This window comes from Salvelinus fontinalis, chromosome 25 (genome assembly GCF_029448725.1).
Source record: "Salvelinus fontinalis isolate EN_2023a chromosome 25, ASM2944872v1, whole genome shotgun sequence".
Lineage (NCBI taxonomy): Eukaryota > Metazoa > Chordata > Actinopteri > Salmoniformes > Salmonidae > Salvelinus > Salvelinus fontinalis.
This window is the reverse complement of record NC_074689.1, coordinates 42359649-42382813: the sequence shown is the minus strand read 5'-3', so window position 1 is coordinate 42382813 and position 23165 is coordinate 42359649. Positions and strand designations below refer to the sequence as shown.

Sequence of the window (23165 nt, the reverse complement as noted above, 5' to 3'; positions counted from 1 at the left end):
AAGTATGACACGGTGTTCTCTAGACATAGCCTGGATTGTGGAGAGGCAAAAGAGTTCTGCCATCGCATACGGCTGACTGATGACCGCCCATTTCGATTACCTTATCGTAGGCTTTCTCCAGCTGATTACCAAAAACTCAGGGAAACACTGGATGATATGGAGGAAAAGGAAATCGTCAGAAAATCCAGCAGCGAGTATGCCTCACCATTGGTGCTGGTATGGAAAAAGAATGGGGACTTGCGTCTATGTACTGACTTTAGGTGGTTAAACGCCCGCACAGTGAAGGATGCTCATCCCCTGCCTCATCAGGCTGATGTACTGGCGGCGCTGGGAGGTAATGCCTTCTTCAGCACAATGGACTTGACATCTGGGTACTACAATGTGCCACTGCACGAAGAGGATAAGAAATACACTGCCTTTTCCTCTCCTTTAGGTCTGCACGAGTACAATCATTTGCCTCAGGGCCTTTGCAACAGCCCGGCTACGTTTATGAGAATGATGCTGACCATCTTTGGGGACCAAAACTTTCTAAGTCTCCTTTGCTATTTGGATGATCTGATGGTTTTTGCTAAGACGGAGGAAGAGAGTCTGCAGAGACTTGAGATGGTTTTCCAGCGGTTGCAGGAGCACAATCTTAAACTGTCTCCGTCTAAGTGCAAGTTTTTGAGGAGGTCTGTTAAGTTTTTGGGCCACATCATTTCTCAGGAGGGCGTAGCCACTGATCCTGCTAAGGTTCAAACCATTTTGAATGTGACTGAGAGTGAGATGATGGAAGCTGATGGTGTCACTCCGTCTCCTAGCAAAATTCGTTCTTTCCTTGGTATGGTAGTATACTATCAACACTACATTGAGAATTGTTCCATGGTTGCTAGGCCATTGTTTCAGCTGACTACAGGTCAGAAGAAGCCTAGGAGAGGCAAGGGCAGAAAGAGGCCTGGTCCCTCTCGCAGGCTCACTGCTGCAGACTGGACTTCCGAGTGTCAACTCGCTTTTGAAGCTTTGAAAGCAGCACTAGTTGACCAGGCACTGCTGGCTCATCCAGATTTTTCTCAGCCATTTTTGCTTTCTGTTGATGCATCTACTAGTGGTTTGGGAGCTGTACTATCCCAAGTGCAAGATGGGAAGGCCATAGCCAGGCCAATAGCTTTTGCTAGTAAATCTCTTAATCATGCACAATCCAAGTATCCTGCTCACCGGCTGGAATTTCTAGCCATGAAATGGGCCATTCATGATAAGTTCAGCCATTGGCTGCGAGGGCATAAGTTTACGGTGTGGACCGACAACAATCCACTCAAATATATTCTTACAAAGCCGAGACTTGATGCATGTGAGCAGAGATGGGTTGCAAAGCTGGCACCTTTTGATTTTGATATCCAGTACATACCAGGGCCCAAGAATGTCGTTGCTGATGCTTTGAGCAGAGAGCCATTTGTCCGCTCCAAAGTTCTGCACCGACTGACAAGAATTCCATATGATGTCCTGCTGGAGGAAGCCAGAGGTCTTCGACTGGATGATGTACAAGACATGTTCCGTCTCTCCTGTGAGCAGCCCGAGGCTGGCTGTGGAACGTCTATGGCTCCTGGGAGTGAGTTGAGTAGAGCTGGAGACGATGTCAGTGGGTTGGTTTCCTGTGAAGAGGTGTCTGCGGTCCTCCAAGCCCATCGCCGATGGGATGATGGTGCCACAGTGAGGGCTGTCCATGGGTCAGAGCCCTTTACCTGTCCTTACACACAAGGAGCTGTATGATAACCAGTCACTGGATCCTATCATCAGCAGAGTAATGTTCTTTGTAGATAGAGGCCGGCGCCCATCTAGGAGAGAGAGAGTCTTTGAAGCTAAAGAAACAGTTTATACTCTAAGACAGTGGGGGAAACTCACCACGCGGTTAGGGATTCTGTATCGTGTCTCAAAACACCCAGTGAGTAAGAAGAAAATATTCCAGTATGTTGTACCTGTATCTTTGAGAGGCCTTGTGTTGAAAGGAGTTCATGATGATCCTGGTCATCAGGGTCAGCAGCGCACATTGTGGCTCACGAGACAGCGGTTTTACTGGGAATCTATGGAGAAGGATGTCAAGGAATACGTGGCCCACTGTAAGATGTGTGTTGAGTAAAGCACCTGAGCCTGAAGCAAGATCTCACTTGTCTCCATTGTGACAACGGCACCTTTAGAACTTGTGTGTATTGATTTCTGGACTGCCGAAGATTCAAACAACAAGTCTATTGATGTGTTAGTAGTGACTGATCACTTTACTAAGCTGGCCTGTGCGTATCCATGTCCAAACCAGTCTGCTAAGACTGTTGCTCGTGTTCTCTGGAATAATTTCTTCTGCATTTATGGGTTCGCTGATTGCATCCATTCTGACAGGGGTGCAAACTTCGAGAGTTTACTTATTGCAGAATTACTTCAGTTATCTGGTGTTGAAAAGTCCCACACCACACCTTATCATCCCATGGGTAACGGTCAAGCAGAACGTCTGAATCGCACACTGGGTGGGATGATTAGAGCTCTGCCAGCTAGGTCTAAGGCTAAATGGCCTCAGATGTTGAACACATTGACATTCTCCTATAACTGCACTGTTCATGAGACTACTGGGTTTCCACCCTTCTTCTTGATGTTCGGACGCACCCCTAGGTTGCCGGTAGATGTTATGTTTGAAAGTGTGCTGTTGGATGGGGACACAGTAGATGTGGATAAGTATGTCCAGTCTCTGGGTGAGGATCTGAGAGAGGCCATGACATTGGCCCAGCAGCATGCCAGTAAGCAACAAAAGAGACAAGCCGAGGTCTACAACAGACGGTCTAAGGGTCACTCGGTGCAGAAGGGAGATAGAGTTCTACTTGCTAACAAGGGGGAGAGGGGCAAGAAGAAACTGGCTGATCGCTGGGAGAGTGTGGTGTACATAGTGGTTGCAAAGAACAGCTCACTGAACACATATCGTATCCAACACCCTACCACTGGACGCATCAAAACTGTGCATAGGAACCTGATTATGCCAGTCAACTTTCTGCCTTTACCTTCATGGGAGGAACCTGAGGGTCACGGATCTCTATCGAGTGGTGACGTGATCTCTGAGATGTCTGCAAAGTCCAGCCAAATGGATGGGAGTGACGCCAGGACTGTCCACTGGGTAGCAGGCCTTCCTGAGTCTTCTGGGAGGATACTCCAAGAGGATGGTGAAGTCCCGGCTGATGGAAGTGAGGTGGAACAACCGTATGAAGTCCCCTTAAGTGAGGTGTGCTCAGCAGAAGTGGACCAGAGAGATATCCCCGAAGCCTACAAGAGTTCTGATTACGAAACTCCATTCAGTGTGGATGATGTTACCTTGGTTGAAGATGCTTCGTCAGTGTGGTCTGTGACAATCTACCAGGATTCTGATCAGTCGTCTGACACTACTAGTGTTGAGTCGGTAACTGAAAGTGTGCTGGCTCCGGAGATGCGGATCTGTAGTACTCCCCATCCTGAGGTTAGACCTCTGAGCAGGGTTAGTGCTGTCTGTGACATTCCTGCTAGGTTTGTGGGTGAGGGTGTTCGGACTAGACTAGGTAGACGTATTAAGCCAGTGGATAGGCTAATCCAAACTATGTCTACACAGGAAATGAAACAGTTCTTGGTTTCTCAGTGACGGTAGGATATTGCCTACCTTTTATTTTGTAGGAATGTAGGAATCTAAGCATGTCTTAGAATGATTTGTGGATTTGTCTAATATATTTGACAATTCATGTAACTTTGTGTGTAGTCCATCGGCATAAAATGTATATGGCATTTTTCGTATACGGTTGAATAAGGGATTAGCTACCCCTTATTTTTCCTAATCCTTCGCGGGATAGCTTTTCAGCTGATCGACCATTTGTGGGTCTAGAATTAACTTCTTGATGATAGGGTGCAGAATTTTCACTTAGGGAAAAATAGCGTGCGCAATTTCAACTTCGTGCTACTCATCCCCAGAATATAAGATATGCATATAATTAGTAGATTTGGATAGAAAACACTCTGAAGTTTCTAAAACTGTTTGAATCATATCTGTAAGTATAACAGAACTTATATAGCAGTCAAAACCCTGAGGACTAACTTTTTTATTGTTAAGTTCCTCTATGTTCAATGGATTGTTTTGGGCAAACCAGAATTATAATCAGTAAATGCGCAGTTTCTACTGCTTCCACTGGATGTCGCCATTGTATGGAAAATGGTTAAGGTTTTTTCTTAGTGAGGTGAACAAGATATTGACCCGGAAGTGGAGGGACGTCGTTTGTTTATGTTTGAGATTTGGGCAAGACGTGAAATGTTCCGTGAGTTTGTTGATATCCTGTATTGAAAACAGATTGACCTGTCTTCAATTTGATCGATTATTAACGTTTACAAATACCTTAAGCTGTATTACAAAAGTACTTTGAAATGTTTTGGCAAAGTTTAGAGGTAATTTTTTTTAGATATTGTGTCGTGATTTTGTTCAAATTGAACGCTGTTTTTCCTGGTACAACGGCGCCAAATAAATGGACAATTTGGATATATATGGATGGAATTAATCGAACAAAAGGACCATTTGTGATGTTTATGGGACATATTGGAGTGCCAACAAAAGAATCTCGTCAAAGGTAATGCATGTTTTATATTTTATATTAGCGTTTTGAGTAGCGCTAGCATGGTTGAAATAGGCTACACTCTCTTGTTTACATTGGGCTATCATCAGATAATAGCATCTTATGCTTTCGCCGAAAAGCCTTTTTGAAATCTGACATGTTGGCTGGATTCACAAAGAGTGTAGCTTTAATTTGATATCTTATATGTGTGATTTAATCAAGTTTAATTTTATATAATTTTTTTGAATTTGGCACTCTACATTTTGACATGGCTGTTGGGACGCAAGCGTCCCATCTATCCCAGAGAGGTTAAGGGACTACACTGGGTTACTCTGTCGCACTGTGGGTGTGAATTTTTTTTTCTTTCTTTGCTTTGTTACCTTTGAGGTAATGTGTTTTGTTTTGGGCCTATAATCTAGTGTAAAACAGTGGGGGTGAATGTAGCAGTGTGATGTTGTTCCCCTAGATGACGCACCAAATTGCACAAAAGGACCAATTCAAATAGGCCAGGTCAAGAGGGGATGTTAATAATCTGATAATAATAATAATAATTCAGTGTATTTTTTTATTTAATTACAGCTGCATAGCTAATGTGTTTTATTTGGTGTACAAACACTTTTTCATACCAATATTGTACATACAAGTGATTGTAAAAGTTATGTATATTTTGGTTTGGCCCATCGCGGGTTATCTGTATCCCCATACCACTTTATCGTTCTCTTTTGCCTGACCCTCGGCTAGCAAGGTATGTTGTCCTTGGCTCCGAAACTGTTTAATATAAAACCGTCATAAGGTTATACAATGTACTGTTTTGCAACCATACGTTTGTTATAGTGTGGACAGTGTAGGAATTTATGTTAACAAGTTTCACAGAGCTCACTGACTGGGGTATCTGTTGTAACTTCTAAGTACTTGTGACAGTGGTTGAGTGAGTGTCCATGTGCTCGCGCAGGTGCCGGAGAGCTGTGACTGCACCAAGGGTAACGTGTGTGTTGTCTCTTCGTGTGCAGGTATGTCTTTTATTTTGTCAGAATTATGTTCTGTATAGTTTTACTTGTATATGCTGTTGTGCAGCGAGTGTGTGCACGCAGCACCTGTTAATTCCTTTTGGCGCTCTTTTGCCTGACCCTCGGCTAGCAAGGTGCCGGAGAGCTGTGACTGCACCAAGGGTAACGTGTGTGTTGTCTCTTCGTGTGCAGGGCAAATAAAAAGATTTCAACGAGCAGACCATCAGTTGTGGCAGCGTCCTAATTAAGAATTACACAACGCAGAACGAACCACGCTACACATGCATGTTAAGTATTGGCTCTACCGTAGAGACACATCCCCTTACTATAATAGTTGTAATGCCATATTGAAAATCTTGCTTTTCCTACAGTGCTCCAAAGAGAGTACATTTCAATGGTATCAGATGTCTTTCAAAAAGGCACAGATGGGATTTGAACCCATGATCTTCGGTTTACGAGACCGACGCCTTACCACTTTGCCTCCATGCCTAACTATACAGCAAAATATATCAACATTCTGGAAAGTAGTAGTTGTGTAAATGTGAATTTGGCACACAAATAAACTCAGTGGAGAATCTTGGGATTGAACAGAGGACCTCAAACATATATAGCATGCACTCCCCATCTGAGCTTCCATCCCATTTCATTTGCTGAGAAAATGCAATATTAATACAATATACTTTTTATATACACCACTCCATTGAAACTACAATGAAATGATAGCAGCAATTCTTTAAACAGGTACGGACAGGGATCGAACACATGAACTTCAGTTTTTGAAAATTATGCCATAAAAGTTGGCAACCATGCCACTTCTGTTCTATAAATGTGCGAACAGGGATTGAAAGCATGTTCTTCAGATTACAAGACCAAATGATTTAGCACATCTCTGTATCCTGCTAAGAATTTCAACATTCTGGAAAGTAGGTTTTGGGTCAATGCAAATTGGAGAAGCTGGGGATTGAACCCAGGACCTCATACATGCAAAGCATGCGCTCTACCACTGAGCTACATCCCCTTTCTGGGAAATACTAAAATGTTTCTTTTTTTGTATTATTTCACCTTTATTTACCAGGAAAGCTTGTGGTGAACAAGTTCTCATTTACAACTACTACCTGGCTAAGATAAAGCAAAGCAGTGCAACACAAACAACAACACAGAGTTACACATTTAGAATAAACAAACGTACAGTCAATTACATAATAGTAGAAAAAAAGAATGTCTATACATAGTGTTTGCAAATGTCGTGAGGAGGTAAGGCAATAAATATGCCATAGTAGCGAATGAATTACAATTTAGGAAATTAACACTGGTGTGATAGATGAGCAGATGATGATGTGCAAGTAGAAATACTGGTGTGCAACAGAGCAGAAAGTAAATAAAAACCAAGTGGGGATGAGGTAGGTAGATTGGGTGGGCTATTTACAGATGGGCTATGTACAGCTGCAGTGATCGGTTAGCTGCTCAGATAGCTGATGTTTAAAGTTAGTGAGGGAAATATAAGTCTCCATCCAGCTTCAGCGATTTTTGCAATTCGTTCCAGTCATTGGCAGCAGAGAACTGGAAGGAAAGGCGGCCAAAGGAGGTGTTGGTTTTGGGGATGACCAGTGAGATATACCTGCTGGAGCGCGTGCTACGGGTGGGTGTTGTTATCGTGACCAGTAAGCTGAGATAAGGCGGAGCTTGACCTAGCATAGACTTATAGATGACCTGGAGCCAGTGGGTCTGGCGTGACGAATATGTAACGAGGGCCAGCCGACTAGAGCATACAGGTCGCAGTGGCCATATCAATACAATTAACTGTTTCTTTACACTGTTCTAATGAAAGTACATTTCCATAATAACAGCTATCTTCCGTAAACATCGAACAAGGATTGAACCCATGTGCTTCAGTTTACAAAAATAGATGACTTAGCACATCTATTTCCTTCTTAGAATGTCAACATTCTGGAAAGTGGGAGTTGTGCAAAAGCTAATTTAACAACTAAATAGACTCGGCAGAGAAGTCAGGGATTAACTTTGGACTGCATACATGTTAAGTATTGGCTCTAACGTAGAGACACATCCCCTTTCTCTAGTAGTTGTGATGCCACATTGAACAACTTGCTTTTTCTACAGTGCTCCAATGAGAGTACATTTCAATGGTATCAGATGTCTTTCATGAAGGCACGGATGGGATTTGAACCCATGATCTTTGGTTTACGAGACCGACGCCTTACCAATTGGCCACCATGTCTATCTATACAACAATGTATATCAACATTCTGGAAAGTAATAGTTGTGTAACTGTGAATTTGGCAAACAAATAAATTCAGTGGAGAATCTTGGGATTGAACAGAGGACCTCAAACATATACAGCATGCACTCCCCCTCTGAGCTTCCATCCCATTTCATTTACTGAGAAAATGGAATATTAATTCAATATACTTTTTATATACACCACTCCATTGAAACTACAATGAAATGATAGCAGCAATTCTTAAAACAGTTACGGACAGGGATCGAACACATGAACTTCAGTTTTTGAAAATTATGTCATAAAAGTTGGCAACCATGCCACTTCTGTTCTATAAATGTGCGAACAGGGATTGAAAGCATGTTCTTCAGATTACAAGACCAAATGATTTAGCACATCTCTGTTTCCTGCTAAGAATTTCAACATTCTGGAAAGTAGGTTTTGGGTCAATACAAAAATGTAAATTGGAGAAGCTGGGGATTGAACCCAGGACCTCATACATGCGAAGCATGCGCTCTACCACTGAGCTACATCCCCTTTTTGGTAAATTTTAAAATGTTTCTTATTTTGTATTATTTCACCTTTATTTACCAGGAAAGCTTTTGGAGAACAAGTTCTCATTTACAACTGCGACCTGGCTAAGATAAAGCAAAGCAGTGCAACACAAACAACAACACAGAGTTACACATTTAGAATAAACAAACGTACAGTCAATTACATAATAGTAGAAAAAAAAGAATGTCTATAAATAGTGTTTGCAAATGTCGTGAGGAGGTAAGGCAATAAATATGCCATAGTAGCGAATGAATTACAATTTAGCAAATTAACACTGGTGTGATAGATGAGCAGATGATGATGTGCAAGTAGAAATACTGGTGTGCAAAAGAGCAGAAAGTAAATAAAAACAAAATGGGGATGAGGTAGGTAGATTGGGTGGGCTATTTACAGATGGTCTATGTACAGCTGCAGTGATCGGTTAGCTGCTCAGATAGCTGATGTTTAAAGTTAGTGAGGGAAATATAAGTCTCCATCCAGCTTCAGCGATTTTTGCAATTCGTTCCAGTCATTGGCAGCAGAGAACTGGAAGGAAAGGCGGCCAAAGGAGGTGTTGGTTTTGGGGATGACCAGTGAGATATACCTGCTGGAGCGCGTGCTACGGGTGGGTGTTGTTATCGTGACCAGTAAGCTGAGATAAGGCGGAGCTTGACCTAGCATAGACTTATAGATGACCTGGAGCCAGTGGGTCTGGCGTGACGAATATGTAACGAGGGCCAGCCGACTAGAGCATACAGGTCGCAGTGGCCATATCAATACAATTAACTGTTTCTTTACACTGTTCTAATGAAAGTACATTTCCATAATAACAGCTATCTTCCGTAAACGTCGAACAAGGATTGAACCCATGTGCTTCAGTTTACAAAAACAGATGACTTAGCACATCTATTTCCTTCTTAGAATGTCAACATTCTGGAAAGTGGGAGTTGTGCAAAAGCTAATTTAACAACTAAATAGACTCAGCAGAGAAGTTGGGGATTAACTTTGGACCGCAAACATGTTAAGTATTGGCTCTAACGTAGAGACACATCCCCTTTCTCAAGTAGTTGTGATGCCATATTGAATAACTTGCTTTTTCTACAGTGCTCCAATGAGAGAACATTTCAATGGTATCAGATGTCTTTCATGAAGGCATGGATGGGATTTGAACCCATGATCTTCGGTTTACGAGACCGACGCCGTACCACTTGGCCACCATGCCTACCTATACAACAATGTATATCAACATTCTGGAAAGTAGTAGTTGTGTAACTGTGAATTTGGCAAACAAATGAATTCAGTGGAGAATCTTGGGATTGAACAGAGGACCTCAAACATATACAGCATGCACTCCCCCTCTGAGCTTTCATCCCATTTCATTTACTGAGAAAATGGAATATTAATTCAATATACTTTTTATATACACCACTCCATTGAAACTACAATGAAATGATAGCAGCAATTCTTAAAACAGTTACGGACAGGGATCGAACACATGAACTTCAGTTTTTGAAAATTATGTCATAAAAGTTGGCAACCATGCCACTTCTGTTCTATAAATGTGCGAACAGGGATTGAAAGCATGTTCTTCAGATTACAAGACCAAATGATTTAGCACATCTCTGTTTCCTGCTAAGAATTTCAACATTCTGGAAAGTAGGTTTTGGGTCAATGCAAAAATGTAAATTGGAGAAGCTGGGGATTGTACCCAGGACCTCATACATGCAAAGCATGCGCTCTACCACTGAGCTACATCCCCTTTCTGGGAAAAAGTAAAATGTTTCTTTTTTTGTATAATTTCACCTTTATTTACCAGGAAAGCTTGTGGAGAAGAAGTTCTCATTTACAACTGCGACCTGGCTAAGATAAAGCAAAGCAGTGCAACACAAACAACAACACATAGTTACACATTTAGAATAAACAAACGTACAGTCAATTACATAATAGTAGAAAAAAAAGAATGTCTATACATAGTGTTTGCAAATGTCGTGAGGAGGTAAGGCAATAAATATGCCATAGTAGCGAATGAATTACAATTTAGCAAATTAACACTGGTGTGATAGATGAGCAGATGATGATGTGCAAGTAGAAATACTGGTGTGCAAAAGAGCAGAAAGTAAATAAAAACCAAATGGGGATGAGGTAGGTAGATTGGGTGGGCTATTTACAGATGGGCTATGTACAGCTGCAGTGATCGGTTAGCTGCTCAGATAGCTGATGTTTAAAGTTAGTGAGGGAAATATAAGTCTCCATCCAGCTTCAGCGATTTTTGCAATTCGTTCCAGTCATTGGCAGCAGAGAACTGGAAGGAAAGACGGCCAAAGGAGGTGTTGGTTTTGGGGATGACCAGTGAGATATACCTGCTGGAGCGCGTGCTACGGGTGGGTGTTGTTATCGTGACCAGTAAGCTGAGATAAGGCGGAGCTTGACCTAGCATAGACTTATAGATGACCTGGAGCCAGTGGGTCTGGCGTGACGAATATGTAACGAGGGCCAGCCGACTAGAGCATACAGGTCGCAGTGGCCATATCAATACAATTAACTCTTTCTTTACACTGTTCTAATGAAAGTACATTTCCATAATAACAGCTATCTTCCGTAAACGTCGAACAAGGATTGAACCCATGTGCTTCAGTTTACAAAAACAGATGACTTAGCACATCTATTTCCTTCTTAGAATGTCAACATTCTGGAAAGTGGGAGTTGTGCAAAAGCTAATTTAACAACTAAATAGACTCAGCAGAGAAGTCGGGGATTAACTTTGGACCGCATACATGTTAAGAATTGGTTCTAACATAGAGACACATCCCCTTTCTCTAGTAGTTGTGATGCCATATTGAAAAATATTATTGTTCTACAGATCTCCAATGAGAGTACATTTCAATGTTATCAGATGTCTTTCATGAAGGCACGGATGGGATTTGAACCCATGATCTTCGGTTTACGAGACCAACGCCTTACCACTTGGCCACCATGCCTACCTATACAACAATGTATATCAACATTCTGGAAAGTAGTAGTTGTGTAAATGTGAATTTGGCAAACAAATAAACTCAGTGGAGAATCTTGGGATTGAACAGACGACCTCAAACATATACAGCATGCACTCCCCCTCTGAGCTTCCATCCCATTTCATTTACTGAGAAAATGGAATATTCATTAAATATACTTTTTATATACACCACTCCATTGAAACTACAATGAAATGATAGCAGCAATTCTTAAAACAGTTACGGACAGGGATCGAACACATGAACTTCAGTTTTTGAAAATTATGTCATAAAAGTTGGCAACCATGCCACTTCTGTTCTATAAATGTGCGAACAGGGATTGAAAGCATGTTCTTCAAATTACAAGACCAAATGATTTAGCACATCTCTGTTTCCTGCTAAGAATTTCAACATTCTGGAAAGTAGGTTTTGGGTCAATGCAAAAATGTAAATTGGAGAAGCTGGGGATTGAACCCAGGACCTCATACATGCAAAGCATGCGCTCTACCACTGAGCTACATCCCCTTTCTGGGAAAAAGTAAAATGTTTCTTTTTTTGTATAATTTCACCTTTATTTACCAGGAAAGCTTGTGGAGAAGAAGTTCTCATTTACAACTGCGACCTGGCTAAGATAAAGCAAAGCAGTGCAACACAAACAACAACACATAGTTACACATTTAGAATAAACAAACGTACAGTCAATTACATAATAGTAGAAAAAAAAGAATGTCTATACATAGTGTTTGCAAATGTCGTGAGGAGGTAAGGCAATAAATATGCCATAGTAGCGAATGAATTACAATTTAGCAAATTAACACTGGTGTGATAGATGAGCAGATGATGATGTGCAAGTAGAAATACTGGTGTGCAAAAGAGCAGAAAGTAAATAAAAACCAAATGGGGATGAGGTAGGTAGATTGGGTGGGCTATTTACAGATGGGCTATGTACAGCTGCAGTGATCGGTTAGCTGCTCAGATAGCTGATGTTTAAAGTTAGTGAGGGAAATATAAGTCTCCATCCAGCTTCAGCGATTTTTGCAATTCGTTCCAGTCATTGGCAGCAGAGAACTGGAAGGAAAGACGGCCAAAGGAGGTGTTGGTTTTGGGGATGACCAGTGAGATATACCTGCTGGAGCGCGTGCTACGGGTGGGTGTTGTTATCGTGACCAGTAAGCTGAGATAAGGCGGAGCTTGACCTAGCATAGACTTATAGATGACCTGGAGCCAGTGGGTCTGGCGTGACGAATATGTAACGAGGGCCAGCCGACTAGAGCATACAGGTCGCAGTGGCCATATCAATACAATTAACTCTTTCTTTACACTGTTCTAATGAAAGTACATTTCCATAATAACAGCTATCTTCCGTAAACGTCGAACAAGGATTGAACCCATGTGCTTCAGTTTACAAAAACAGATGACTTAGCACATCTATTTCCTTCTTAGAATGTCAACATTCTGGAAAGTGGGAGTTGTGCAAAAGCTAATTTAACAACTAAATAGACTCAGCAGAGAAGTCGGGGATTAACTTTGGACCGCATACATGTTAAGAATTGGTTCTAACATAGAGACACATCCCCTTTCTCTAGTAGTTGTGATGCCATATTGAAAAATATTATTGTTCTACAGATCTCCAATGAGAGTACATTTCAATGTTATCAGATGTCTTTCATGAAGGCACGGATGGGATTTGAACCCATGATCTTCGGTTTACGAGACCGACGCCTTACCACTTGGCCACCATGCCTACCTATACAACAATGTACATCAACATTCTGGAAAGTAGTAGTTGTGTGACTGTGAATTTGGCAAACAAATGAATTCAGTGGAGAATCTTGGGATTGAACAGAGGACCTCAAACATATACAGCATGCACTCCCCCTCTGAGCTTCCATCCCATTTCATTTACTGAGAAAATGGAATATTAATTCAATATACTTTTTATATACACCACTCCATTGAAACTACAATGAAATGATAGCAGCAATTCTTAAAACAGTTACGGACAGGGATCGAACACATGAACTTCAGTTTTTGAAAATTATGTCATAAAAGTTGGCAACCATGCCACTTCTGTTCTATAAATGTGCGAACAGGGATTGAAAGCATGTTCTTCAGATTACAAGACCAAATGATTTAGCACATCTCTGTTTCCTGCTAAGAATTTCAACATTCTGGAAAGTAGGTTTTGGGTCAATGCAAAAATGTAAATTGGAGAAGCTGGGGATTGAACCCAGGACCTCATACATGCAAAGCATGCGCTCTACCACTGAGCTACATCCCCTTTCTGGGAAAAAGTAAAATGTTTCTTTTTTTGTATAATTTCACCTTTATTTACCAGGAAAGCTTGTGGAGAAGAAGTTCTCATTTACAACTGCGACCTGGCTAAGATAAAGCAAAGCAGTGCAACACAAACAACAACACATAGTTACACATTTAGAATAAACAAACGTACAGTCAATTACATAATAGTAGAAAAAAAAGAATGTCTATACATAGTGTTTGCAAATGTCGTGAGGAGGTAAGGCAATAAATAGGCCATAGTAGCGAATGAATTACAATTTAGCAAATTAACACTGGTGTGATAGATGAGCAGATGATGATGTGCAAGTAGAAATACTGGTGTGCAAAAGAGCAGAAAGTAAATAAAAACAAAATGGGGATGAGGTAGGTAGATTGGGTGGGCTATTTACAGATGGGCTATCTACAGCTGCAGTGATCGGTTAGCTGCTCAGATAGCTGATGTTTAAAGTTAGTGAGGGAAATATAAGTCTCCATCCAGCTTCAGCGATTTTTGCAATTCGTTCCAGTCATTGGCAGGAGAGAACTGGAAGGAAAGGCGGCCAAAGGAGGTGTTGGTTTTGGGGATGACCAGTGAGATATACCTGCTGGAGCGCGTGCTACGGGTGGGTGTTGTTATCGTGACCAGTAAGCTGAGATAAGGCGGAGCTTGACCTAGCATAGACTTATAGATGACCTGGAGCCAGTGGGTCTGGCGTGACGAATATGTAACGAGGGCCAGCCGACTAGAGCATACAGGTCGCAGTGGCCATATCAATACAATTAACTGTTTCTTTACACTGTTCTAATGAAAGTACATTTCCATAATAACAGCTATCTTCCGTAAACGTCGAACAAGGATTGAACCCATGTGCTTCAGTTTACAAAAACAGATGACTTAGCACATCGATTTCCTTCTTAGAATGTCAACATTCTGGAAAGTGGGAGTTGTGCAAAAGCTAATTTAACAAATAAATAGAGTCAGCAGAGAAGTCAAGGATAAACTTTGGACCGCATACATGTTAAGTATTGGCTCTAACGTAGAGACACATCCCCTTTCTCTAGTAGTTGTGATGCCATATTGAAAAACTTGCTTTTTCTACAGTGCTCCAATGAGAGTACATTTCAATGTTATCAAATGTCTTTCATGAAGGCACAGATGGGATTTGAACCCATGAGCTTCGGTTTTCGAGACAGATGCCTTACCACTTGGCCACCATGCCTACCTATACAACAATGTATATCAACATTCTGGAAAGTAGTAGTTGTGTAACTGTGAATTTGGCAAACAAATGAATTCAGTGGAGAATCTTGGGATTGAACAGAGGACCTCAAACATATACAGCATGCACTCCCCCTCTGAGCTTCCATCCCATTTCATTTACTGAGAAAATTGAATATTAATTCAATATACTTTTTATATACACCACTCCATTGAAACTACAATGAAATGATAGCAGCAATTCTTAAAACAGTTACGGACAGGGATCGAACACATGAACTTCAGTTTTTGAAAATTATGTCATAAAAGTTGGCAACCATGCCACTTCTGTTCTATAAATGTGCGAACAGGGATTGAAAGCATGTTCTTCAGATTACAAGACCAAATGATTTAGCACATCTCTGTTTCCTGCTAAGAATTTCAACATTCTGGAAAGTAGGTTTTGGGTCAATGCAAAAATGTAAATTGGAGAAGCTGGGGATTGAACCCAGGACCTCATACATGCAACGCATGCGCTCTACCACTGAGCTACATCCCGGTCCAGTGAAATATTAAAATGTTTCTTTTTTTGTATTATTTCACCTTTATTTACCCGGAAAGCTTGTGGAGAACAAGTTCTCATTTACAACTACTACCTGGCTAAGATAAAGCAAAGCAGTGCAACACAAACAACAACACAGAGTTACACATTTAGAATAAACAAACGTACAGTCAATTACATAATAGTAGAAAAAAAAGAATGTCTATACATAGTGTTTGCAAATGTCGTGAGGAGGTAAGGCAATAAATAGGCCATAGTAGCGAATGAATTACAATTTAGCAAATTAACACTGGTGTGATAGATGAGCAGATGATGATGTGCAAGTAGAAATACTGGTGTGCAAAAGAGCAGAAAGTAAATAAAAACAAAATGGGGATGAGGTAGGTAGATTGGGTGGGCTATTTACAGATGGGCTATCTACAGCTGCAGTGATCGGTTAGCTGCTCAGATAGCTGATGTTTAAAGTTAGTGAGGGAAATATAAGTCTCCATCCAGCTTCAGCGATTTTTGCAATTCGTTCCAGTCATTGGCAGGAGAGAACTGGAAGGAAAGGCGGCCAAAGGAGGTGTTGGTTTTGGGGATGACCAGTGAGATATACCTGCTGGAGCGCGTGCTACGGGTGGGTGTTGTTATCGTGACCAGTAAGCTGAGATAAGGCGGAGCTTGACCTAGCATAGACTTATAGATGACCTGGAGCCAGTGGGTCTGGCGTGACGAATATGTAACGAGGGTCAGCCGACTAGAGCATACAGGTCGCAGTGGCCATATCAATACAATTAACTCTTTCTTTACACTGTTCTAATGAAAGTACATTTCCATATTAACAGCTATCTTCCGTAAACGTCGAACAAGGATTGAACCCATGTGCTTCAGTTTACAAAAACAGATGACTTAGCACATCGATTTTCTTCTTAGAATGTCAACATTCTGGAAAGTGGGAGTTGTGCAAAAGCTAATTTATCCTCTAACGCCTCACAAACCCGGATCCGGGAGCACCCCCATCACAAAAGCTGACTAGCATAGCCTAGACTAAAGTTACAGGGATATCATAAAATAAAATGTTCATGAAATCACAAGTCCAAGACACCTAATGAAAGATACAGATCCTGTGAATAAAGCCACCATTTCAGATTTTTAAAATGTTTTACAGGGAAGACACAATATGTAAATCTATTAGCTAACCACGTTAGCAAAAGACACCACTCTCATACTCCACCATTTTCTTACTGCATCAGTAGCTATCACAAATTCGACCAAATAAAGATATAAATAGCCACTAACCAAGAAACAACCTCATCAGATGACAGTCTGATAACATATTTATTGTATAGCATAGGTTTTGTTAGAAAAATGTGCATATTTCAGGTATAAATCATAGTTTACAATTGCAGCCCCCATCACAACTGTCACTAAAATGACTAGAATAACTACAGAGACCATTGTGTATTAGCTAATTACTCATCATAAAACATTTCTTAAAAATACACAGCGTACAGCAGATGAAAGACACAGATCTTGTGAATATAGCCAATATGTCAGATTTTCTAAGTGTTTTACAGCGAAAACACAATATAGCGTTATCTTAGCTTACTACAATAGTCAGTCACACAGCAGCATTGATTCAAGGCAAAAATAGCAATAACGTTATAAACCACCAAACACTATTAACTTCTTGCAACTATAGGGGGTGCTGTTTCGCATTAGCATAATTTCCTCTACACATTAAACGGCTTCCTACTCAATTATTGCTCGTACAATATGCATATTATAACTTTTATCGGATAGAAAACACTCTGTAGTTTCTATAGCCGTTGGAATTTTGTCTCTGAGTGAAACAGAACTCAATCTACAGCACTTTTCATGATAGGGAGTCAGATTTCAGACATCTTGGCACCTGATCTGGAGTCAGTTTAAAGGTCCGTGTAAACGCTATGGAGAAACAGACACTTCTTACGTCTTCCCCTGGATGTCAGTGCGTGATGACGATTTGAATGGTGTCGATTGCGCAATCAGTCCCTCTATAAACCACCAAATACCGGAAGTAGCTTCCCTTTGCTGCCTGCGTCTTGCGCGAGAAGGACATCGGACTCGCCTCCTTCCAACCTGTTGTTTAGCCAGTAATATTTCTCCGGTCATGTTTTTACCCGTTATAGGTGTTAACAGCATCATAAGGTAGTTAATTTGAACCGTTTTATAGCAATTTAGATCCGTTTAGTGCGATTTTGAGGCATTGCTTTGTTATGCACTTTCAAGCACCGGGCACGTTTCGGGGTCCCGGTCGAACGTTAGTGGGCATTTCGACGGACAGAGGACATCTTTCGACCAAATGAAGATTAGACCCAAGAAAGGATACATTGCCCAAGATACTGATGGAACATCACCTCACAGTAAGAAATATTTAAGATGATAAATCGTTGTTCTGTAGAAAAATGTTAAACGCACATTCCGCCATCTTGTTTGCTATAGCTTCGCTTGGCGAACCCTGTATTGCACAGTAAGGATAATTTTAGAAATGTAATTCCGCGATTGCATAAAGAACTAATTTGTCTTTCGATAGCTGTCCAACTTATATTTTTTTAGTCAAGTTTATGAATAGATATCTATGAGACAAGATCACTGTGAAAGAGGGCGACCGACATTTTCAGGCTAGTTTTGCTAGTATTGTCATTGTATAACCACGTTTTTTTATGGCTAAATATGCACATTTTCGAACAAACTCTAGATGTATGTTGTAATATGATGTTTCAGGAGTGTCATCGGAAGAATTCTGAGAAGGTTAGTGAAAAAATGAATATTTTTTGGCGATGATTACGTTATCGCTCTCTTTGGCTTGAATCAATGCTCTGGTAACGTTTGCACATGTGGTATGCTAATATAACGATTTATTGTGTTTTCGCTGTAAAACACTTAGAACATCTGAAATATTGTCTGAATTCACAAGATCTGTGTCTTTCCATTGCTATGTGCTGTGTATTTTTAAGAAATGTTTTATGATGAGTAAATTGGTAAAACACGTTGCTCTCTGTAGTAATTCTAGTCGCTTTGGTGAGATTTGTGATGGTGGCTGCAATGGCAAACTATGATTTATACCTGAAATATGCACATTTTTCTAACAAAACCTATCCTATACAATAAATATGTTATCAGACTGTCATCTGATGAGGTTTTTTCTTGGTTAGTGGCTATCAATATCTTAGTTTAGCCGAATTGGTGATAGCTACTGGTGGAGAAAAAAAATGGTGGACAAAGAAAATTGTTGTCTTTTGCTAACGTGGTTAGCTAATAGATTTACATATTGTGTCTTCCCTGTAAAACATTTTAAAAATCAGAGATGATGGCTTGAATCACAAGATCTGTATCTTTCATTTGGTGTCTTGGACTTGTGATTGAATGATATTTAGATGCTACTATTTAATTGTGACGCTATGCTAGCGATGCTAATCAGTGTGGGGGTGTGGGGGTGGGGGGTGCTCCCGGACCCGGGGTAGATGCTCGTGAAAGGTTAATTTTTCACTAACCTTCTCAGAATTCTTCAGATGACAGTCCTGTAACATCATATTACACAAATAATATAGAGTTGGTTCGAAAATGTGCATATTTAGCCGCACAATTTGTGGTTACACACCGTGATTAGTGGGCAAACAATCAAGCAATCTGTCCTGCGCCATCTTGGAAAGGCACCTACTCTTATCGAAAGCTATTCATAAACTTGACTAAAAAAATACAGGTTGGACAGCAATTGAAAGACAAATTAGTTCTTAATGCAATCGCTGAGTTAGATTTTTTAAATTAACGTTATTAGACATACAGTGTGCGTTACAGCCAGACTAGTGCCGCAAAAATGGCGGACAAATACGTTTACATTTTTCCACATAAATACGGAATAACATCATAAATAGCTCTTACTTTTGGACGAGCTTCCATCAGAATCTTGGCGAAGTGGTCCTTTGTCCAAAAGAATTGTTGCTTGGTTGTAAAACGTTGTGTTCAAATTCGGAAGTAGCAGCTAACAAGTAGCTATAACAAACAGCATGCCCAAAACTTTATACTCAATACTAAGGAAATTCCGAAAATAGCAATATACTCGCATAAACTGATATAACTCGGTTTAAAATAACTTTGTTGTGATGTTTCTAACACCTATAACAAATTAAATTACAGACGGATATATCTAAGGACGATAACTGAGCGTTCCAAAATGCCATCCTGAGGTCTTGCTTTGCGTAATGGCGAGCGTTGAAAAGATAGGTCTTCTCGCTCCTAGGCCTTTTATAAACTCTGGGAACTACGCAGAAAGTCCATTCCACTTCTCATTGGTTACTGACATCCAGGGGAAGGCGGGTGCAGTTCATGTCGACCCATAGGCTACATACAGATCTTTAAACTGATCTGAGAGCAGAGCCTAGTATTCAGACCTTCGCAGTTCCTGTCATGGATTTTGCTGCAGAGAGAGTTCTGTTTCACCCACAGACATAATTCCAACGGTTTTAGAAACTAGAGAGTGTTTTCTATCCAATAGTAAGAATAATATGAATATTGTTGAGTACGAGGCCGTTTACATTGGGTACACATTTGTGCTATGTCGAAATGGCACCCCCCTCCCTAGTGGCAAGAAGTTAAGAACTAAATAGACTCAGCAGAGAAGTTGGGGATTAACTTTGGACTGCATACATGTTAAGTATTGGCTCTACCGTAAAGACACATCCCCTTTCTCTAGTAGTTGTGATGCCATATTGAAAAACTTGCTTTTTCTACAGCGCTCCAATGAGAGTACATTTCAATGGTATCAGATGTCTTTAAAAAGGAACGGATGGGATTTGAACCTATGATCTTTGGTTTACGAGACCGACGCCTTACCACTTGGCCACCATGCCTACCTATACAACGATGTATATCAACATTCTGGAAAGTAGTAGTTATCTAAATGTGTTTTTTGGCAAACAAATAAACTCAGTGGAGAATCTTGGGATTGAACAGAGGACCTCAAACATATACAGCATGCACTTCCCCTCTGAGCTTCCATCCCATTTCATTTACTGAGAAAATGGAATATTAATTCAATATACTTTTTATTTACACCACTCCATTGAAACTACAATGAAATGATAGCAGCAATTCTTAAAACAGTTACGGACAGGGATCGAACACATGAACTTCAGTTTTTGAAAATTATGTCATAAAAGTTGGCAACCATGCCACTTCTGTTCTATAAATGTGGGAACAGGGATTGAAAGCATGTTCTTCAGATTACAAGACCAAATGATTTAGCACATCTCTGTTTCCTGGTTAGAATTTCAACATTCTGGAAAGTAGGTTTTGGGTCAATGCAAAAATGAAAATTGGAGAAGCTGGGGATTGAACCCAGGACCTCATACATGCAAAGCATGCGCTCTACCACTGAGCTACATCCCCTTTCTGGGAAATATTAAAATGTTTCTTTTTTTATATTATTTCACCTTTATTTTACCAGGACAGCTTGTGGAGAACAAGTTCTCATTTACAACTGCGACCTGGCTAAGATAAAGCAAAGCAGTGCAACACAAACAACAACACAGAGTTACACATTTAGAATAAACAAACGTACAGTCAATTACATAATAGTAGAAAAAAAAGAATGTCTATACATAGTGTTTGCAAATGTCGTGAGGAGATAAGGCAATAAATAGGCCATAGTAGCGAATGAATTACAATTTAGCAAATTAACACTGGTGTGATAGATGAGCAGATGATGATGTGCAAGTAGAAATACTGGTGTGCAAAAGAGCAGAAAGTAAATAAAAACCAAATGGGGATGAGGTAGGTAGATTGGGTGGGCTATTTACAGATTGGCTATGTACAGCTGCAGTGATCGGTTAGCTGCTCAGATAGCTGATGTTTAAAGTTAGTGAGAGAAATGTAAGTCTCCATCCAGCTTCAGCGATTTCTGCAATTCGTTCCAGTCATTGGCAGCAGAGAACTGGAAGGAAAGGCGGCCAAAGGAGGTGTTGGTTTTGGGGATGACCAGTGAGATATACCTGCTGGAGCGCGTGCTACGGGTGGGTGTTGTTATCGTGACCAGTAAGCTGAGATAAGGCGGAGCTTGACCTAGCATAGACTTATAGATGACCTGGAGCCAGTGGGTCTGGCGTGACGAATATGTAACGAGGGCCAGCCGACTAGAGCATACAGGTCGCAGTGGCCATATCAATACAATGAACTCTTTCTTTACACTGTTCTAATGAAAGTACATTTCCATAATAACAGCTATATTCCGTAAACGTCGAACAAGGATTGAACCCATGTGCTTCAGTTTACAAAAACAGATGACTTAGCACATTGATTTCCTTCTTAGAATGTCAACATTCTGGAAAGTGGGAGTTGTGCAAAAGCTAATTTAACAACTAAATAGATTCAGCAGAGAAGTTGGGGATTCACTTTGGACCGCAAACATGTTAAGTATTGGCTCTACCGTAGAGACACATCCCCTTTCTCTAGTAGTTGTGATGCCATATTGAAAAACTTGCTTTTTCTACAGTGCTCCAATGAGAGTACATTTCAATGGTATCAGATGTCTTTAAAAAGGCACGGATGGGATTTGAACCCATGATCTTCGGTTTACGAGACCGACGCCTTACCACTTGGCCACCATGCCTACCTATACAACACTATATATCAACTTTCTGGAAAGTAGTAGTTGTGTAACTGTGAATTTGGCTAACAAATTAATTCAGTGGAGAATCTTGGGATTGAACAGAGGACCTCAAACATATACAGCATGCACTCCCCCTCTGAGCTTCCATCCCATTTCATTTGCTGAGAAAATGGAATATTAAATTCAATATACTTTTTATATACACCACTCCATTGAAACTACAATGAAATGATAGCACCAATTCTTAAAACAGTTACGGACAGGGATCGAACACATGAACTTCAGTTTTTGAAAATGATGCCATAAAAGTTGGCAACCATGCCACTTCTGTTCTATAAATGTGCGAACAGGGATTGAAAGAATGTTCTTCAGATTACAAGACCAAATGATTTAGCACATCTCTGTTTCCTGCTAAGAATTTCAACATTCTGGAAAGTAGGTTTTCGGTCAATGCAAAAATCTATGTTGGAGAAGCTGGGGATTGAACCCAGGACCTCATACATGAAAAGCATGCACTCTACCACTGAGCTACATCCCCTTTCTGGGAAATATTAAAATGTTTCTTTTTTTGTATTATTTCACCTTTATTTACCAGGAAAGCTTGTGGAGAACAAGTTCTCATTTACAACTGCGACCTGGCTAAGATAAAGCAAAGCAGTGCAACACAAACAACAACACAGAGTTACACATTTAGAATAAACAAACGTAGTCAATTACATAAAAGTAGAAAAAAAAGAATGTCTATACATAGTGTTTGCAAATGTCGTGAGGAGGTAAGGCCATATAGCGAATGAATTACAATTTAGCAAATTAACACTGGTGTGATAGATGAGCAGATGATGATGTGCAAGTAGAAATACTGGTGTGCAAAAGAGCAGAAAGTAAATAAAAACAAAATGGGGATTAGGTAGGTAGATTGGGTGGGCTATTTACAGATGGGATATGTACAGCTGCAGTGATCGGTTAGCTGCTCAGATAGCTGATGTTTAAAGTTAGTGAGGGAAATATAAGTCTCCATCCAGCTTCAGCGATTTTTGCAATTCGTTCCAGTCATTGGCAGCAGAGAACTGGAAGGAAAGGCGGCCAAAGGAGGTGTTGGTTTTGGGGATGACCAGTGAGATATACCTGCTGGAGCGCGTGCTACGGG

The 23165-nt window shown here is 40.6% G+C and overlaps 12 non-coding genes across 12 annotated transcripts; all 12 read right to left on the bottom strand.

Moving 5' to 3' along the window:
* Positions 1-6004: 6004 nt before the first annotated feature.
* On the bottom strand, positions 6005-6076 carry trnat-cgu (transfer RNA threonine (anticodon CGU)). The gene has a single exon. It is a non-coding gene; the product is annotated as a tRNA-Thr (tRNA).
* A 457-nt stretch (positions 6077-6533) lies between these two features.
* Positions 6534-6605, bottom strand: trnaa-ugc (transfer RNA alanine (anticodon UGC)). The gene has a single exon. It is a non-coding gene; the product is annotated as a tRNA-Ala (tRNA).
* A 1683-nt stretch (positions 6606-8288) lies between these two features.
* Positions 8289-8360, bottom strand: trnaa-cgc (transfer RNA alanine (anticodon CGC)). The gene has a single exon. It is a non-coding gene; the product is annotated as a tRNA-Ala (tRNA).
* Positions 8361-9507: 1147 nt separating this feature from the next.
* Positions 9508-9579, bottom strand: trnat-cgu (transfer RNA threonine (anticodon CGU)). The gene has a single exon. It is a non-coding gene; the product is annotated as a tRNA-Thr (tRNA).
* A 1684-nt stretch (positions 9580-11263) lies between these two features.
* On the bottom strand, positions 11264-11335 carry trnat-cgu (transfer RNA threonine (anticodon CGU)). The gene has a single exon. It is a non-coding gene; the product is annotated as a tRNA-Thr (tRNA).
* A 465-nt stretch (positions 11336-11800) lies between these two features.
* On the bottom strand, positions 11801-11872 carry trnaa-ugc (transfer RNA alanine (anticodon UGC)). The gene has a single exon. It is a non-coding gene; the product is annotated as a tRNA-Ala (tRNA).
* Positions 11873-13019: 1147 nt separating this feature from the next.
* On the bottom strand, positions 13020-13091 carry trnat-cgu (transfer RNA threonine (anticodon CGU)). The gene has a single exon. It is a non-coding gene; the product is annotated as a tRNA-Thr (tRNA).
* Positions 13092-13556: 465 nt separating this feature from the next.
* trnaa-ugc (transfer RNA alanine (anticodon UGC)) lies at positions 13557-13628 on the bottom strand. The gene has a single exon. It is a non-coding gene; the product is annotated as a tRNA-Ala (tRNA).
* Positions 13629-14775: 1147 nt separating this feature from the next.
* On the bottom strand, positions 14776-14847 carry trnas-cga (transfer RNA serine (anticodon CGA)). The gene has a single exon. It is a non-coding gene; the product is annotated as a tRNA-Ser (tRNA).
* A 5880-nt stretch (positions 14848-20727) lies between these two features.
* Positions 20728-20799, bottom strand: trnaa-ugc (transfer RNA alanine (anticodon UGC)). Its single transcript has one exon. It is a non-coding gene; the product is annotated as a tRNA-Ala (tRNA).
* A 1147-nt stretch (positions 20800-21946) lies between these two features.
* Positions 21947-22018, bottom strand: trnat-cgu (transfer RNA threonine (anticodon CGU)). The gene has a single exon. It is a non-coding gene; the product is annotated as a tRNA-Thr (tRNA).
* Positions 22019-22484: 466 nt separating this feature from the next.
* trnae-uuc (transfer RNA glutamic acid (anticodon UUC)) lies at positions 22485-22556 on the bottom strand. Its single transcript has one exon. It is a non-coding gene; the product is annotated as a tRNA-Glu (tRNA).
* Between the last annotated feature and the right edge of the window lie 609 nt (positions 22557-23165).